This window comes from Lagenorhynchus albirostris, chromosome 19, assembly GCF_949774975.1.
Source record: "Lagenorhynchus albirostris chromosome 19, mLagAlb1.1, whole genome shotgun sequence".
NCBI classification, from domain to species: Eukaryota; Metazoa; Chordata; class Mammalia; order Artiodactyla; family Delphinidae; genus Lagenorhynchus; species Lagenorhynchus albirostris.
In genome coordinates this window covers 54,220,531-54,233,652 of record NC_083113.1, presented here as the reverse complement: position 1 = coordinate 54,233,652, position 13,122 = coordinate 54,220,531, and the positions used below count along the sequence as shown (strand labels likewise).

The following is a 13,122-nucleotide window of genomic DNA, read 5'->3' as shown; positions in this document are numbered from 1 at the left end:
TTCAGTACTCAATGTATACCAGGCACTGTGCTAAATGTTTAACTCATATTCATTTATTTAATCCTTATAATATCCCTGCAAACTATGTACTATGACTATCCTATTTTCAGATGTGGAAACTGAAGCACAGAGAGGTGATTTGACTTGCACAAGGTCACACAGCTAATAAGTGGCAGGGGGGCACTGTGGGACTTCAGAGCCAAAACACCTAGCCATGGTTCAACATGATCTCTCTAGTCCTGGAATTGCCACTAGCTGCTTAACTTTGTTGGAGCCACAGTTTCCTAATGAGTTAAAGAGTTGAGTAGCGATCTTTAAGAAAATTTCCAGTCCTAACACTTAAAGTATCATGAAAACCATGACCTTACAGAATCTTCCTCTGCCAAATGCTTTATATTAAAGTTACATTTATCACACAACCAAACACCCATATCTGGACACTTACTTTCTAGCAACAACTGCAGGATAATCCAGAGGAAGAATTAACTAAAAAATCAATCATGGTATGTAAGTCACAGGAAAAATACATCTCCTTGGAGGAATAAGGTTGCAGTTTATCAGTCCTAAACTCACGAATTTCCCCAGACACTGATGTGAGACCTACCTAGAGGGCAGGTTACAGAACTGGGTTTCCTACAATATGGTTTCTGAACTAACTAAAGAGCTTCCAAAGCATGTACATTTCCTGACATTAGGCGGCGGAAAATTTTTCCCCCTTCAGAGCAAAACGTCCCCCAGGACCTCCTAAAGGAGTTATAATTGATTTTAAACCATCTCACGAAACATAATTATAAGTACTTGTGTGCTCGCTTCGGCAGCACATATACTAAAATTGGAACGATACGGAGAAGATTAGCATGGTCCCTGTGCAAGGATGACATGCAAATTCGTGAAGCGTTCCATATTTTTATGTATATGTATAGCGGATTCACGTTGCTATAAAGCAGAAGCTAACACACCATTATAAAGCAATTATACTCCAATAAAGATGTTTTTAAAAAAAAGTACTTGTAAGATTCCTCAAAATACCTCTTTGGAGTATCCATACAGAGACACAGAGTAGAGCTATACATTTGGAGAAGGATTAATATTAAATTTATTTCACCAAGCACTGTGAACTACCCACTAGAGTGACCTACCATTCAGCTTACCTGAAGAGCAAAAATTTAAATCTAAATGATTAAAGTCTCAAATCTTATTTTAATAATACAAGCAGGATTGGACAGTATCTTCGTGCAGTGTGTGAAGTAGTTCATACTCGCTGTACTTTTTCACTGTGTGTAAAGAGGGACATCAAGTGGTCTAAGTTCTGGAAGACGGGCATTTTCTCAAAAATCTGTTAAGCTCCTATGGCTCCCTGACAGGATGGATAGAAAAAAGGAGTGCAAAGGATAGAAAGTTTCAAAACACTCACCTTTTAAAAAAATTACTTGAATAATTTCAGCCACTTTTTGTAAGGATCAATTTTCCTCAGTTAGAGACAGTTTTCTTTTGGATACTCAGTCATATCTCAATTATCCCTAGTAGGTAAGGGATATAATACTATTTAGAATACATAAATAATTTATGTATCATAGTATGTGTGTATGTAGGTATTTTGTTATATAGGCTATTTTGCTTTCCTATTGCATTTTTTATGTTACATAATAAAGTTAATTTGTTATTCCTGAACAACAGCAACAACAACAAAAAGACCTGAAAAAGCCCAAAGCATTGTGAATGCTAAGGTAAAGTTGTGAAAAATAAATTTGCTACAGTATGCAAGGACTAAACCATACAACTTTTTTTAAAAGATAGTTATAGCTTGTCTACATCTATGATTTGAAATGTATCCCAAATAAAAGTGCTGGGCACTTCTCTTCCCATATACTTGTAATCCCTTTGTCCTGTTTATGGAACAGATAAATGAAGAAGAGCTTTATAACAATTTTCAGCAAGAAAGAAAAGTTAGGCTGCTGGATAACTGCACAGAAAGCCACTATTGACAAGAACCACCTGCCTACTATTATTTAAATGTTTCTCTTATCAGAAAAGCATGAAGTTCTTTTGAGGTTGTTTCTCCCCTTAGTCCTTCAGGCCAGATTCTACAGATAAGGGGGGAAATGAGAGGCATTACTACTTGGTCTTGCCTGAGCTATTGAGTTTATAGTAAAATAAAATAAAATATAGTAAAATAAAAATTAAGGGCTTCCCTGGTGGTGCAGTGCTTGAGAGTCCGCCTGCCGATGCAGGGTACGCGGGTTCGTGCCCTGGTCTGGGAGGATCCCACATGCCGCGGAGCGGCTGGGCCCATGAGCCATGGCCGCTGAGCCTGTGCATCCGGAGCCTGTGCTCCGCAACGGGAGAGGCCACAGCAGTGAGAGGCCCGCGGACAGCAAAAAAAAAAAAAAAAAAAAAAAAAAAAAAAAAAAAAAAAAAAAAAATTAAGCTAATGTGGACACTAAGCAACAAAAGAGTTAAATAAGTATAAATTGAAATAACAAAACTCATTCTATAACAGTGACACCTTCAGTTCTAAGTGAAGTGGAATGATCAATGAAGTACATGGGCAGAGGAGTCCCACCACCTCACTTCCAAGCCAGGTCAGCCTCTTCCAAACTCTAGCAAGCTACTTAACTGCTCTAGATCATGTTTCTTCCTATGTGAAATGCGAATACCTACCTCAACGGGTTATGGTGAGAAACAAATAATCAGATTGAAAGCATTTGTCAAAGTGTCTGGCACATAGCCAACACTCTGTACATGCTAGCTGCTACTCTTATTAACCCAGGAGTGAGATTATCCAACTGAAGGACAATATTTGGACAGGACATCCTGATCTGAGAATGTCTCTCATTTCTCATACTGACATAATTTAAGTTCTCCCTTTCATGAATTCTTTTTTGAAAACTTAATTCCAAAAGTAATACACATATATTTTATAAATAAAAAACACTAAAGAATAGGTTCAAAGTGAGAGTCCTATACCCATCTCCAATACCAACTGTGATTATTCTTATTTTAAAAGTCACAACTGCTCTTGGTTTGAGAACCAGTTTTGTTCTTCATTTTATATGTGTCTATCCGTTTATATGTTTAAACAAAAACAGATGTAGTTATTTATAATCTTTTAAAATAGAAATTGAATCATGTTATAAAAATTATTCTAATATTTGCACTTTCACTTAACAACATATCCAGGATCTCCTTCAGTATATGTTAGTGTGTGAAGATTTATGCTGTTGACATAAATTTAATAGTAAATTTTAAATAAAGAGACAAGATAAGGACACAAAGTGTTCTTTCATCACTGTTTAACTTTTAAGAGCAATGACTGCGTTAAGATTATGTTGATTTTTTTAAGTCCTTTACCATTTAGAGATATCTACTGAAATATTTACAGATAAATTATATGATGCCTAGGATTGGCTTCAAAATAACTGTAAAAGGGATAGAGAGAAGGAAAATGAGGGGATAAAAATAAAACAAGATTGGCCATGAGTTAATAATTAAGCTGGTTGGTGAGTATATGAGTGTTAGACTATTCTCTTCTCTGTACTTTTAAATATTTCTGAAATTTTCCATATTAAAAAATTTTTAACATTTTCTATCCTTAAAATTTAGCTATTAAATTCCAAACAGCTATGCATTTAACTTACAGCAATTAATTTCTGATTAGTTTAATCAACAAAACCAATGGTTCCCAACACCCATCCCCTAAACAGCACAAACAAAAAACAACTTAGCTTCCTTGTAGTTTGAATGTTGCTATAAAAATCCAAATACAATAACCAGCCCAGAGAAGCAGTGTTCACTAATGTTATGGGGATATTTATCAACAGGTGTAAATTATAAACTATTATAATTATTGCTTTTTAGAGTTAATGAAGAAGTGTTTTTTCTCTTATGTTGAAATTATAGCAGCTGGTTGAAAACAGAAAAACAGTTTAGTCTATGTACAGCCAAAAAAATCAAGAAGATAATGTTGTGTGCTTTATTCACCCAGATAAAAAGACATACAATCTGGAGTGTACTCACCAAAACTCTGCCCTGCTGAAGCCAAGAGGAGAACTTTGTTATGCCACTGGAGTAGAATAATTTTTTGAATCTTTGATTTGTATTTTGCTCTATGTACACCTCGATAGTTTCAAGGAGGCAGACAAACCCTTAATATCTTAAAGGGCACAGAACACAAGCTGCTTGGATTCTACAGCTCTTCCTGACTCTTGGCAATGTCTACACTCACTGAAGAGGTAGGTCCGTGTGGGCTGAAGGCAGATGGGATAGCCAGAGTACCTTCTAGGGCAGCAAAAGGGAAAAGGAAAAGTTTTCTCAATATTGGAAAGAGGTCAGGATTCAGAAGGTGCAGTGAGACACAGAACCTGGCAAGACAAGAGGGTGTCTGTGTGGTGCACCCAGAGAGGCTGAATGGTTGGCCCCCCCAGTCCTTTCAAAGATTCCTAACACCAACCATGAACTAGAAACAGTGGAGGAGCACAGTCTAGTAGGACCAAGCTAGCTGGACAATGGCCATCTCCATATTATCCAGTGAGAGCCAATGATCAATGACAAGAGCTATGATCTTCACTATGGTTTGGCACCATTTAAGATCCTGAATCTTTGCACAATGTTTGGGACAAGAGAGCACTACACAAATATATAGACTTAATTACTGCCAGCCCAGAAGTATGATGAGATTTTACCTAGATTTGGGTTTAAGTGACTTTAAAGAAAATAAACATGTGCAATAGTTTTTACAGATCTGGGTTTGTGTTTGTTAATTCACACAGATGACTCCATTTAAAAAGCAACCATGCCAATAAAAGTGGCTATAAAAGCAACCTGCATCCATGCTGTAATAATAACCATCTTTCACATCTGCACAGCTTTGTACATTTGGTAAGGTGTTTTCACATGTTATCTCATTTGATCCTCACAGAGTTAAGAGGGTTCAGTGGCTCTCAAGCTGTTGAGAGTAGATGGGCAGGAGCAAACGGCTTAATGGAAGAGAGGATTTTCTCCCAGGCATCTATCTGGTCACTAGATATTTCCTTTGCTCAGCTGCATTCTCATTCTCTGTCTCTCTCTTTCTCTCTGTCTCTGTCTGTCTCTGTCTCTCTCTCTCTGTCTCTCTGTCTCTGTCTCTCTCTCTCTCTTTCTCTCTCTATCAGAACAAGAGGAAAAATTTATTCAACTCTTCCTTTAAAAACATCTGTACAAAGTTGTCAGTTCTCAGATGAATTTCACAGAATCCAATGCCAAGGATGACTTGACTTCTTAAGGGGTTGTAATTTAGGCTGCCACCCAATGGTGGTAGTAAGTCATGGTGAAACCTTCTCATGAAACAGAAAAACAGAACAAAACAACGAAACAAATACTATTTGAGAAGGAAAAGAGATTAAAACACTTTGCAATGCCTTCTTACTATCAGAAACAGATATCTTTCTTAAAACAACTCAACAGATGTAAAGTTTATTTAAAAAGTATTTTTCTATTGCAAACTTTTAAAGCCAAAGGATTTAATAGAAGTTGCCTCTGAGGAATGGGAGTTGGGGGAATGAAGCAGGTAAGACTTTCATTTCTCTACTTAGTACATTTCTATATTTTTGTATTGGTTACAATAAAATATATTACTTTTGTAATACGCTTAATTTGAAAACTAAAGAATTTTTTAATCAAAGGAATCTAATATCTAATTCAGTTCTTTTCCTCTTTATCACAAAACATCATTGCTAGTTCTCTTTTCCTTCTATACCTTACAGGGAATGAAAAAGAAAACACTCGTTTCTTTAATTGTTCACTTTTGTCATGAATAACCCTACCCTGGCTTGTCCATGTCCTCTAGCCAGGAATTTCCAACTGTGGCAAGAACACCAGAGAAGGACTCAGAACCAGCATCAGAATTAAAATTTCACTCTCCATCAACCTACACCATCTGGTGAGGGTACAAGGCTGAATGCATCTGTCATTGCTTTTTCAGGCATACTCAGAGCAAACAGGCAGTAATCTAGGAGAGCAAGTTTTTTTGTTTGTTTCTTTTGTAAAGTTGTAACAGGAAAAATTTCTCCAAAAGGCAAAATGCATTTTAACATCCGCAAAACTTACTACAAATAATAAAAAAAATAACAGAATAGCTACAAACATATAACTGTCCTTGTAAGAAAAAGAATGGGCTTTTTATTTTTGTAATGTGGGACTCATATTCTTAAGAGTGGTAGAGGGATATGAAACATTGAAAGACACTGATTTGGCTTGGTTCAAAGTCCCAGCAGCCTCCTTTTCAACTACCGGCTTTGACTTCTATAAGTTTTCTTTGTACGTAAGAACTTGTCATAGGTAAAAAGAAAACCATTCAGTCTCTCCAGCCCTCTGATTTAACTTTTCTTTTGTTCCTCCTTATTATTAGTAAACACACAATTTCCCCTAGAGGAAAATACACATCCATCTTAGCTGTGTCTTGACTTCCACAACCATAACATGTTCCCCTAACAATTCATTTCCACATTATTTTTCTTTCTGAGAACCCCCTCCATCCTTCAAAAATGTCTTCCAGGTTTAGACATGGTAGCTTCATTTGCATAAATTAATCATATTTTTAAATTTTTTCTCTTCACAATCCCCATAGCAACTGGCTTCTTTAGAAACTTCTACAGAGAGTCCAAAGATATCATATCTTTTAACTGAACAGAATATTTTGAATAGAATTAGTACAGGAAAATAAGATGGTTTCATTACCACGTCCTTGGCCTTTCATTCCTTTTATTTTTTTTTCTTTTGTAAAATAAAACTTTGTCAATTCCGCTATACAGAATTGGTTAGGTATTCTGGGGCTTATCAGTTATTAAAGAATATATTTTAAAAGATGCTATCTCACCCATTTTAAAGAGCAGTTTTTCATGTATTCATTCCGTAAGTATTTGAGTATACTAAGAACCGCTTGAAGCTGTGATTCAGGCAACTATAAAACTCAGAACTGCCCTCCTGCACCTGCAATCATGTTAGGTGACAATAAAAAGCAGTGTATAATTAAACACTGAAACTGTAAAACAGCCCTATCAGCATTCAGGAAAAAAAAGGAAATCATCATTTTTGGTTGATGTAAGAGGAAGATGAAATTTGAATTGGGTTCTGAGAGATAGGCAGGATTTGAAAAGTTGAAAAAAGAAAACATTATTCCAGGCATCACTCCAGAAATAGAAGGCAGTATGAATATTTACATGCAGGGTAAATATGGAATGTTTGGAGGCACAACGAGTAGATTAGTTTGGCTAGAGGAGGATAAATTGAGGCATACAAGACAGGGCTAAAAAGCTAGGAGATAAGGCTAGAGGGCAGGTGTAGATAGCCTTGACCATCAGCCTGGATTTTATCTCATAGGTGATAGGATGAACTAGTTAAAATAGGAAATTAAAAGAAATTAGGAAGAGTAATCTAAAAGAATGTTTGAGATTACTTGAGGGCCAGACTTTCTCCCTACCTTGTTTTTTTCTTCCTCCATTTCCCTACTCCACTTTCAGGCCGAGTAATTTTTTTAAATTCAGTCTCTAAACACTTTTTATTGAATTATAATTAGCATTAAATATCATATTAGTTTCAGCTGTACATGATTCGACATTTTTATTCATTATGAAATAACCACAATAAGACCAGTGACCATCCATCACCATACAGTTGTTACCATATTATTGACAATATTCTCTATGTGTACATTACATCCCCATGGCTTATTTATTTTATAGCTGGAAGTTTGTACCTACTAATCCTCCTTCACCTGTTTAGTCCATCCCCCGACCCCCTCTTCCCCCGGCAACTACTAGTTTGTCCTATCTATAACTCTGTTTCTGTTCTGTTTCATTTGTTCATTTTGCTTTTTAGATTCCACAAATAAGTGAAACCACATGGTATTTATTTTTCTCTGACTTATTTCACTTAGCATAATACCCACCAGGTCCTTCCTTGTGGCTGCAAATGACAAGACTTCATTCTTTATTTTTTATATATATATATATATATAGAAAGAGAGAGAGAGAGAGAGAGAGGGAGAGAGAGAGAGAGGAAGGAAGGAAGGAAGGAAGGAAGGAAAGGAAGGAAGGAAGGAAGGAAGGAAAGAAGGAAGAGACCACATCTTTATCCATTCATCTGTCAGTGGACACTTAGGTTGGTCCTATATGTTGGCTACTGTAAACAATGCTGCAATGAACACAGGGATACAAATATCTTTTCAAATTTGTATTTTCTCCAGATAAATACCTGCAAGTGGAGTTGCTGGATCATATGGTAGTTCTATTTTTAGTTTTTTGAGGAACCTCCAGTTTTCCATAGTGGCTGCACCAAGTTACATTCCCACCAACAGCGCACGAGGGTTCCCTTTTCTCCACATCCTCACCAACACTTGTTTCCTGTCTTTTTGATAACAGCCAATCTGACAGGTGTGAGCTATCTCATTGTGGTTTTGATTTGCATTTACCTGATGATTAGTGGTGTTTAGCACCACTCCATGTATTTTGACCATCTGTATGTCTTCTTTGGAAAAATGTCTATTCAGGTCCTCTGATTTTTTAATGGAGTTGTTTGGTTTTTTGGATATTGTGTTGTATTAGTTCTTTATATATCTTGGACATTAACCCTTTGTCAGATATATCATTTGCAAATATCTTCTCCCATTCCTTGGTTGCCTTTAGATCTGTTGGTGATTTCCTTCACTGTGCAAAAGGTTTTTAGTTTGATATAGTCCAATTTGTTTATTTTTGCTTGTTTCCCTTGCCTGAGGAGATTGCTAAGACCAATGTCAAAAAGGTGACTGCCCAGTTTTCTTCTAGGAGCTTTATGGTTACAGGTCTTACATTTAAGTCTTTAATCCATTTTGAGTTTATTTTTGTATATGGTGTAAGAAGTGGTCCAGTTTCATTCTTTTGCATGTAGCTGCCCTGTTTTCCCAACACCATTTATGGAAGACACTATCTTTTCCCCATTGTATATTCTTGTCTCCTTTGTCATAGATCAATTTACCATGTGAGCAGGGGTTTATTTCTGGACTCTCTATTCTGACCCATTTTTCTATGTGTACGCTTTTGTGCCAGTACTGTACTTTTGATTACTAGAACTTTGTAGCATGCTACACATGCTGAGCGTGTGATACTTTCAGCTTTGTCTTTCCTTCTCAAGATTGCTTTTGCTATTTGGGGTCTTCTGTGGTCCCATACAAATGTTAGCATTGTTTTAGTTCTGTGAAAAATGCTATGCATATTTTGAAAGGAATTGCACTGAATCTGTAGATTGATTTGTGTAGCACATACATTTTAAGGATATTGATTCTTCCAGTCCATGAGCACTGTGTATCTTTCCATTTATTTGTGTCGTTTTCAAATTCTGTCATCTATATGTTATAGTTTTCAAAAGTACAGGTCCTTCACCTCTTTGGTTTAATTTATTGCTAGGTATTTTTTTCTTTTGATGCAATTGTAAATGGGACTATTTTCTATGTTTCTCTTTCTCATAGTTTATCAGTGTATAAAAATGCAACAAATTTCTGCATATTAATTTTGTATCTTGCAACTCTACTGAATTCATCTATTAGTTCTAATAGTTTTTGGTTGTTGGTCAGAGTGATCTTAAGATTAACAATTCTGTTGTGCCGTTTTTTTGTTTTTTTAAATTTATTTTATTTTTGGCTGCATTGGGTCTTTGTTGCTGCACATGGGCTTTTTCTAGTTGCGGCGAGTGGGGGCTACTCTTCATTGTGGTGCGCAGGCTTCTCATTGAGGTGGCTCCTCTTATTGCAGAGCACAGACTCTAGGCACGCAGGCTTCAGTAGCTGTGGCACGCGGGCTCAGTAGTTGTGGCTCACGGGCTCTAGAGCGCAGCCCCAGTAGTTGTGGCGCATGGGCTTAGTTGCTCCGCGGTATGTGGGATCTTCCTAAACCAGGGCTCGAACCCGTGTCTTCTGCATTGGCAGGCGGATTCTTAACTACTGCACCACCAGGGAAGTCCCCATATTGTACAGTTTTTAAATGATGCCATTCTCCTGGTAAAACAGTTCAATAGCTTCACAGGAACTTTCAAAATCCTACCGACTTAACATATGGCCTTTAAGATCTGGCCCCAGGTTGCCTCTCCAGACTTGTCACTTACACAATAGCCATCGTTCAAACACCCTTCCATCTGAATTAAATTCTCCTTCATTACTCCTGCCCCTTTCCCTTTTTTGTCTGGTATATACTTAATTCATCTTGAGGTCTCAGCTTAGGTGTCACTTCCCCAAGGAAGGCTCTCCAAGCTCCTCAAATCCAGATTAGGTTTCCTGCCATAAGTCTTATCCCTGACAGCATTTAAGACCTATATCCTTGTCTGTGGCATACCATCAGGGAAGGGGTATTTTCCCCACCACCTACCAAAGGGCCAGGAACATAAGAAATGCTTAAAAATATTTGTTAAAGAATGAAAAAGGCAGAAGGCAGAAAAAATAGGAGTCTCTGACTGTTAGTCATAAAGTAGTAAGATTTAGTAGTAAGAGGGAACACATTTTGTGAGAAAGGGAGATTTGATATTGTATGTCAGTTTCCCAACTGCTGCTCCTTATTTGTCCTCCATGGCTGTGTCAACAGAACTCTTCTCCTTCCTGCCTTAAATAGATACTTAACCTTGGCTTTGCTGTTTTGGCTTGTAAAATGATTATCTCTTGTTTGGTTATAGCACCCAATTTCTCTTTAAAGAATTACCCTCGGGCTTCCCTGGTGGCACAGTGGTTGAGAGTCCGCCTGCTGATGCAGGGGACACAGGTTCGTGCCCTGGTCCGGGAAGATCCCACATGCCGCGGAGCGGCTGGGCCCATGAGCCATGGCCGCTGAGCCCGCGCCTCCAGAGCCTGTGCTCCGCAATGGGAGAAGCCACAACAGTGAGAGGCCCACGCACGGCAAAAAAAGAAAAAAAAAAGAATTACCCTCCCCCATTCTGTGTAGTCCTAAAGGGACTATAAATCAGGTCTTGACCTCTTTTAGCTAAGACTCAATGAGATTCTCTCCTTGACTTTGAAAAGTTGAGTGTCCTAAGAGCAATCACCTGATGCTCATTATTCCTACAGTGGCACTTAGTTCCTGCTTCCTAGATACCTGGGCTGCCCTGGTTTCTGTGCTTTTAACTTGTCCTTGTTCTCAAACCTTATTATGAACTAGTAGAAATGTCCTTCTAATAAATCACCATTTTATTCAATAAGACATTGTCAATTTCTGGTACTTGCAAAAAACAAAAGAACAAAAGCTAACAGGAAAAGAGAAAAAGAAAGAAGAAAGGGGAAAGGGAGGGGGGAAGGGAGGGAGGGAAGAGAAAGAAGAAAAAGAAATGCAAGATATATATATAATTTTAAATTTTCTAGCAGCCTCATTAAAAAAAGAAACATGAAATTAATTGTAATGCTAGGTTTTATTTAAACCAATACATCCAAACTCAATATTTCAACATGTAGTCAATATGAAAACTATAAATATTTTACTTTTTTCAAGTCTTTGAAATGTGGTATATATTTTACACTTACAGCCCATCTCAATGCAAACAATAAATTTGCAAAGGCTAAAGTGAAATGCAGTCCTTTCAAAACAATGAAATGTGTATAACAGGAAAATATTTTACACTGCTATAGTTTTTAAATTTAACTAAATTTAAATATTCTGTTACTCAGTCACGTTAGCCACCTTTCACGTGCTCAGTAGCAACATATGACTAGGCTTACTGTACTGGGCTGCACAGCCTTAGACATGATCAGCTCCAAGAGTAAAGACACTCAGGGGATGTGTTCTTGATGGATCTAGTAACTGGAAGGAATTGGAGGTTCTCACACTTACAACAAATTCCATTATGAAAGGATTCAGAATTGTGTGAAGACCTATGAAAATATCTCTTCCCCCAAAATGATGTTTCCTTGGCTGTGTAACTAAAACAGGTTAACACATTATTGAGTGTGAAACCAATCCTCTGTATTCTACAATTCAACAGCATAGAGAGATCAAGGAGTTATCTTCCCTGTCTGGGAGTTTAATTCAAAGTTAAAATTACATTATTACTTTTAAATCACTTCTCATTTATTACCTTTTGATGGGTAGAAAGAGACTTCGGGGACTAGCTTTAATTATAAGTATTTTCTATGTCAAATAAAAATGTAGAATTTTGAAGTTTGAAGAATTTGACCTTCATCCCTCAGACAATAATAGTCATTGTAAACTGTGGAGTAGGTCAGTGGCCACGATGAGGCCAATGTTTCAGGAAAAGGAATCAGAATCCAGTGTGAAAGTAGACTGGTAACAACAGAGGTCCAGAGGGAAGGTCTGGAGCTTCTAGCATCCTTAGCTGGTGTACATATGCTCTTACTTCTGTCAAGAATTGCTTTCCTCTTAAGCTGATAAGACATGTGCCTATCCTTCAAGATCATATTCATAGTCAGCTCTGTTTCCCAGATGCAGACTACAGAATGGATCCCTTCTTCATCTTTGCTCCCACAGAACCTCTTTCAAAATCCTGAACAGAAGTCAAATTCACAGAGGCAGGAAGTGGTATAGTGGTTACCAGGGGAGGAGGGAATGAGGAGTTATCGTTCAATGGGTAGAGTTTCAGTTTTGCAAGATGAAAAGTTTTCTGTGGATATATGGGAGTTACGGAGGCACAAAACTAAATGATTGGAAGGCCTTTCCCCAGGCTAACTCCTCTCCTTTCAGATCTCAACTTAAATGTCCCACTTTTAAGAGTCCTTCCCTTTTCCAGGCCAGAATGGTTTAGGTGCCCTTGCTATACCCTCTCATGAGCCCCATACTTTTCAGGTAGGGCTCTTATTATAACTGTAATCAATACCTAATTTTGTGTCATATTAGTCTGCTAGGGCTCCCATAACAAAACAGTTATGACCAGGTGGCTTAAACCACAAAACTTTATTTTCTCACAGTTCTGGAGGCTGGAAGTTCAAGATGAAGGCATAGGCAGGTTTGGTTTCTTCTGAGGCCTCTCTCCTTGGCTTTCAAATGGCCACCTTCTCACTGTGTCTTTCCCCCTGTACATGTGCATTCCTGGTTATCTCCCTGTGTGTTCAAATTTCTTCTTATAAGGACACCAGTCAGATTACATTGGGATCCACTCTAAGGGCAGTGGCCTCACTTTAAC

At 37.6% G+C, this 13,122-nt stretch overlaps 1 non-coding gene across 1 annotated transcript; it reads left to right on the top strand.

Annotated features, from left to right (window-relative positions):
• Window positions 1-802: 802 nt before the first annotated feature.
• Window positions 803-909, top strand: LOC132510545 (U6 spliceosomal RNA). Its single transcript, XR_009537349.1, has one exon. It is a non-coding gene; the product is annotated as a U6 spliceosomal RNA (small nuclear RNA).
• The last annotated feature ends 12,213 nt before the right edge of the window (window positions 910-13,122 follow it).